The 6,462-nt window shown below is 25.6% G+C and overlaps 1 protein-coding gene across 3 annotated transcripts in view; it reads right to left on the reverse strand.

Moving 5' to 3' along the window:
• Positions 1-4,304, reverse strand: part of LOC132068650 (uncharacterized) — a 19,636-nt gene extending 15,332 nt beyond the window's left edge. The window contains exon 1 of one of the 3 annotated variants that reach the window (XM_059462303.1): positions 4,109-4,304. The gene's annotated coding sequence lies outside the window, so the exon portion shown is untranslated. Of the gene's footprint in view, positions 1-2,913; positions 3,638-3,742; positions 4,026-4,108 lie in introns of those variants that run through there. The other 2 variants (XM_059462307.1, XM_059462304.1) reach the window with 2 other exon arrangements.
• Between the last annotated feature and the right edge of the window lie 2,158 nt (positions 4,305-6,462).

Genomic DNA, 6,462 nt, shown 5'->3' on the forward strand with positions numbered 1-6,462 from the left:
TTTTTTCGTTTTTTTTTTTAAAAATTTTTTTAAAAAAAAAAGGGTTTTTTTTTGAAAAAAAATTAAAAAAAATTTAAAAAAAAACCCTTTTTTAAAAAAAAAAAATTTTTCCCTTTTTTAAAAATTTTCCCCAAAAATTTTTTAAAAAAAACTTTTTAAAAATTTCGGGGGGAAAAATAAAAAAAAAAATTTTTTTTTCCCAAAAAAAAAAAAAAAAATTTTTTTTCCAAAAAAAACCCTTTTTTAAAAAACCATTTTTAAAAAAAAAAAAAAAAATTTTTTAAAAAAAAAAAATTTTTTTCCAAAAAAAAAAATTTTTTAAAAAATTTTTCCCTTTTTTAAAGGGTTTTTAAATTTTTTTTTTAAAACAAAAAAAAAATTTTTGGAATAAAAAAATTTTTTTAAAAAACTTTTAAAAAAAATTTTTTAAAAAGGGAAAAAAATTTTTTTAAAAAAAAAAAGGGGGGGAAAAAAAAAAAAATTTTAAAAATTTTTTAAAAAATTTTTTTTTTTTTTTAAAAAAAACCCCAAATTTTTAAAAAAATTTTAAAAAATTTTTTTTTTTTTAAATGTTTTTTAAATTAAAAAAAAAAAAAAAAGGGGTTTTTAAAAAACCCAAAAATTTTCCTTTAAAAAAACCTTAAAAAAAAAAAAAAAAATTTTTAAAAAATTTTTTTGGGAAAAAAAAAATTTTTCCCCCCCCCTTTTTTTTTAAAAATTTTTTTTCAAGAAAAAAAAAAGGGAAAAAAAAAAAAAAAGGGTTTTTTTTAAAAAAAAATTTAAACCCTTTTTTTCCCCCTTTAAATTTTAAAAAAAAACCCGGGTTTTTTTTAAAAAAAATTTTTTTTTTCCCCCCTTTTTTTTAAAAAGGTTTTTGGGTTTTTTAAAATTTTTTTTAAAAAAAAAAAAAAATTTTGGGTTTAAATTTTTTTTTTCCCTTTTTTCCCCCCCCAAAAAAAAAAAACCCCCAATTTTTTTGTTTTTTTTAAAAAACTTCAAAAAAAAAAAACAAAAAAAATTTTTAAAAAAAAATTTTTTTTTTTAAAAAAAAGGGTTTTAAAATTTTTTTTTTTAAAAAACCCAAAAAACCCAAAAAAATTTTTTTTTTTTGGGGGAAATTTTTTGGGAAAAAAAAAAATTTTTTTAAAAAAGGGTGAAAAACCCCAAAAAAAAAAAAAAAAAAATTTTTTTAAAAAAAAATTTTCCAAAAAATGGGGTTTTTGGGGGGGGGTTTTTTTCCCCCCCAAATTTTAAAAAAAACCCCCCCCTTTAAATTTTTTTTTAAAAAACCCCCCCCCTTTTTTTTTTTTTAAAAAATTAAACCAATTTTTAAAAAAAAATTTTTAAAAAAAAAAAAACCCCAAAAAAATTTTTTTCCCCCCCCCAAAAATTTTAAAAACCCTTTTTTTTTCCCCCCCCTTTTTACCCCCCCAAAATTAAAAAATTTTTAAAAAAATTTTCCTTGTTTTCCTTTTTTTTGGGTTTTTTTTTTTTTTTTAAAAAATTTTTTTTTGGGTTTTTTTTTTAAAAAAAATTTTTTTTTTAAAATTAGAATAAATTGGGAACAAAAAAAAAAATTTTTTTTTTTTTTTAAAAAAAAAACCCCCAAAAAAAAATTTTTTTTTTTTAAAAAAAAAAAAATTTTTTTTTCCCCCTTTTTTTCCCTTTTTTTAAAAAACCTTTTTTAAAAAAAAAATTTTTTTTTTTTTTAAAAAAAAAAAAAATTTTTAAAATTTAAAGTTTTTTTTTTAACTTTTTTTTTTGGGGGTTTTTTTTTTTTTTTTTTTTTTTTTTTTTTTTTCCCAAAATTTAAAATTTGGTTTTTGGGGGGTTTAAAAAAGAAAAAACCCTTTTTTTTTTTTAAAAAAAATTTTTTTTCAAAAATTTTTTTTTTTTTTTAAAAAATTTTTTTTTAAAAAAAAAAAGGGGAAAATTTTTAAAAAAAAAATTTTTTTTTTAAAAAAAAAATTTTTTTTTTTTAAAAAAAAATTTAAAAAAAAAAACCTAAAAAAAGGGTTTTTTTTTTTGGAAAAAAAAAAAAAATTTTTTTTTGGGGGGGGTTTTTTTTTAAAAATTTTTTTTTAAAAAATTTTTTTTTTAAAGTTTTTTTTGGGTTTTTTAAAAAAAAAAATTTTTCCCTTTTTTTTTTAAAAAAAAAAATTTTAATTTATTTTTTTTTTTTTTTTTCCCCCAAAAAGAAAAAAAAAGGTTTTCTTTTTTAAAAAAAAAATTTTTCCCCCAAAAAAAAAAAAAAAAATTTTTAAAAAAAAAAAAAAAATTTTTTAAAAATTTTTTTTTAAAAATTTTAAAAAAAAAATTTTTTCCCCCCTTTTTTTTTTCATTAAAAACTTTTTTTTTTTAAACTTTTTTAAAAAAGGAAAATTTTTTTTTTAAAATTTTTCCCCCCCTTTTTTTTTTAAAACCCAAAAAAAAAATTTTAAAATTAAAAATTTTTAAAAAAAAAAAAAAGGGGGTTTTTAAAACCTTTTTAAAAAAAAAAAAACCCAAAAAAAAAAAAGGGGGGGGTTTTTTTCCCCCTTTTTAAAAAATTTTTTAAATTTTTTTTAAAAAAAAATTCAAAGAAGACTTTTGAACCCCGTGGTCTTAAACTAAACATATATTAGAATGTACCAAAATATCTTTTAATCATGTGGTCTTAAAGATGCCAAGTGGAAAGTTGGGATTGAAGAGTTTTCAAAAAAGGAAAAAGGCATTCTTTCGTAATGGGACTAAAAAGGAAAGTAAGACAAACAAATTGAAACAGGGTGTACATGAATAACTAAAGCTACATAAAATAATGCATAGATTCCCTCATAGCTAATCATTCTAAATTAATACCTACATAACTCTAACCAGCTACCAAACGACCCCTGAGTTATGGCATATAGTTTAAATAAGCAGTTGAACAAGTACCATATAACAAGAAGCCGAAAACAGTTCAGATTTGGTCGTTCGCTTCAATCAAAAGAAGACACCATACTTTAGTTCTAATTTAGCAGATCAACACCCAAGAATAAGGTAAGTAAATTAACTACTTATAAACAAATAGAAAAAGACAAAAGCTGTCCTATTCAAATTTCAATTCACGAAAGCGCCAAAACTTAAATCTGCACAAAGGATAAAACAAGGTTCTTCCAGAAACTAGGCATTTTGAGCAAAAATCTTTTTATTATTCCATTGTTGACTAATTATAGCGCGAAGAAATACAATCTCTTTTTCATTTACATGAAACATTGCAATTACAGTTTAGATTTTGTCGTTCGCTTAAATCAAAAGAAGCCTCCATGTTTTAGTTCTAATTTAGCAGATCAACATCCGAGAATAAGGCAAGTAAATTAACTATTACTGTCCCAAATTCCTTTTTAGTCTATCTCAAAAAAAATGTCACATTTCCATATTTAGAAACAATACAACTTTATGAGATTGATTTACAGCCACACAAACATCTGAGGCTTGCTTCGGACCACAAATTTCAAAAGTTAAACTCCGTGCCTAGTCAAATGGTACCGCATAAATTGGGACGGACGGAGTAACAAATAGGAAAAAGACAAAAAATGATCTATTCAAAATTCAAATCGCCAAAAGCACCAAAACTTAAATCTGCACAAGGATAAAAACAAGGAAACTTGGCATTTTGAGAAAATATATTTCTATGTACAACAGAATAAAGAGGAACAAGTGTTCCTCTTCAAATTTACTGCGAAAGCAAAACGAGGAAATAGAGAGAGTTGGATTTGTTTACCTCCTTTTATAGTATGAAAAATAGAAAGCAATAAAATCCAATTTGTGAGATGAGAAGCTTCTATTAAATAAAACAGTTCAGATTTGGTCGTTCGCTTCAATTGATTCTAATTTAGAGAATAAATTAATTAGTATTAACAAATAGAAAAAAGACAAAAGTAGTCACTATTCAAAATTCAAATCCACGAAAGCGCCAAAACTTAAATCTATACAAGGATAAAACACGGCATTTTTAGCAGATATATTTCTATGTAAGACAGAACTAAGAGTTAATTTCCTGAAAAAAGAACATAAGGAAGAAGTGTTCTTCCCTAAGTATACTGCGAAAGCGAAACGAGGAAATAGATAGAGTTTTGGATTTGTTTACCTGCTTTTATAGTATGAATAATGGAGAGGTTTTAAGCAATATAGTTCGATTTGTGAGCTAAGAAAGTTCTAGAAATGGAGTGGAAAATTAAGCAGATGTGGAGCTGGAGCTGAAGCTGAGGTATGGCGAAGACTTGGTTGGAAGTTGGGAGGGGTTTTAAATATCTACACTAAGATTAGACCCGGATTAGGATGTTTGAAAATGCCACCTCCAACATTTTCAACTTACAAAAAAGTCTCCCTATCCCCCATTCCCAATTTATGTGACGGTGCTTTTGGCACAAATTTACAAAAAGAAGGAAATTTTTGAAATATCTGATCTAAAAGAACCTTCACACATGTATAGCTATAAATACGGGTGTCAATGGTTTGGTTTGGCTGATTTTTTACAAAAAATATATCATATCAGCTTTTCGGTTATTTGACTATATATAATTAAAATTAAAATTTTTAAAACAGTCCCAATTGTATCGGTTTTATTTTCGATATCGGTACGATTTGGTTAATTTTCAGTTTTTTTCTGAAAATCAAGTATTACAATACGGAAAAAAATAGAAGTTAAGAATTAAAAGTGATGGAAGAAACAAACTGAAAATACACTAACATTATTGATGAACTTCAGAGATACAACGACATATACGTATAACTTATAAAAAACACACTGCGCTACAAATAAATACTAGCAAGGCAGCAAACTAACAATTGTAGCAAGACATGATAATTGGTGTTTAAAAAATATAAATATTAAAATTATTGAAAACTAAAACTACGTAAATCAATTTTCATATAAGTTCCGGTGCAATGGGAAAGGGTAATTGTATTAAATTTTTTAGTTTAAGAATTTGCAATATGAAGTTATATGTAGATGCTACCATTGTTAATCGGAATAAGAACTTCAAAAATTTACAAAAAACAAAAGAGAAGAAGAGGAGAAACAAACCTTTCCTTCTTCTGGAGTAGTTGATGATATTATCGTGTATGTAGTGTTCCACTTTGTGTTACATATTCTGTACTGTCGACGTTCATGAATATTTTTAAGTTGCTGCGACAAATTGGGGACGAGGGTTATTTTCCGACTTTGTTGTAAGATATAAGTGTTTTATGATTGCATGGAATGGAATTATTAACAAAAAAAATTTGGGGTTAAAAGAGGAATTTTGGAAATTAGTAGTTTATGAAAAATAAGGCCACGTGTAGTGTGGGCCATGTGGTTACTGGAAGATTAATATTTGTATAGAATGGATGATTTATTAAGTCATTTTCAACATGTTCAATGCTTTTGGAGATTTAACGAAACCCTGGATAAATTTGGAGGGAAAGAAAAGAAAGTCAAAAAAAAAAAGAAGAAGAAAAGAAAGGAGTCAAGGTGGCAGTATGTGCATGTTGTGCCATCTATTTATATATATATGTGTGAAGGCAAGACCATAAGTCATAATTTCCCTAGAATTTTCAAGAAAACTTGAGAAAATTCAAGTCGGGCCATTCGGCCTTACTCAAAAAAAAAAAAAAAAAAGAGAAACCGAGAGAGAGAGAGAGAGAGAACCAAGGGAGATTGCTCATGAAAAATCCTTTCTTCTAGCTTTCATACTAATCGAGAGGTCCTCTATCTCATGGTGTGGTTGTTGGAAGAAGAAAACCATTTGTTTTACAAAGAGATGTCTAAGCCGAAAGTGAAGGAGTGAAAGAAAGGTATGGCTCAATCTTTGTTATCATGTGTTGTACATGATTCGTGGATATTGTAGTGTGTAAAAATGAATGAAAAACATGGAAATATAAGATGTAGTGTTGAGCGAGTGGTGTGGACATTTAGCCGCGTGTGTGTGTATGCTATAAGTAATGAATTCATTGTATTTAGCTTGTGGTGTGTGGTTATAATGTATTGAAATGGACGGAAATCATGAAATCATGAAATCTTGAAGGTTGGGATGTTGTAGTGGTGGCCGTGAACTAGGGGCTGTTTGGTATGCAAGAATGAAGTAATGTTATTTAGTAGTTTAATTGTCGTCGTTGTGAATTTTACGACGTAAAAATGAGGATTTAATGGCCCAAGTTGAGGTTGTGGTTGTTGTGGGGCTGTTTGAAGGTTAAAATGATTCTAATATGCTCTTTCAAAATTGTGAAGATCATGTTGTAATGTAAGGGATTGTGGAGGTAGTTTGTGAATTGGAAGTAGAAATGTTCTTAAATCGTATTTGAATGGCCGCGGAATGATATTTGAACGTATGATCATAGGTGTTAGTTCGAGCATATGTAGTTTACTTGAATGCATGAATATTGTTAACTTATGTAGTAAGGAGTTGTTAATGCTAGAATAGTGTTGGTATTGTTGATGGTTTGGCCGGGTTGAATTCCCGG

Source organism: Lycium ferocissimum, chromosome 8 (genome assembly GCF_029784015.1).
Source record: "Lycium ferocissimum isolate CSIRO_LF1 chromosome 8, AGI_CSIRO_Lferr_CH_V1, whole genome shotgun sequence".
Classification (NCBI taxonomy): Eukaryota; Viridiplantae; Streptophyta; class Magnoliopsida; order Solanales; family Solanaceae; genus Lycium; species Lycium ferocissimum.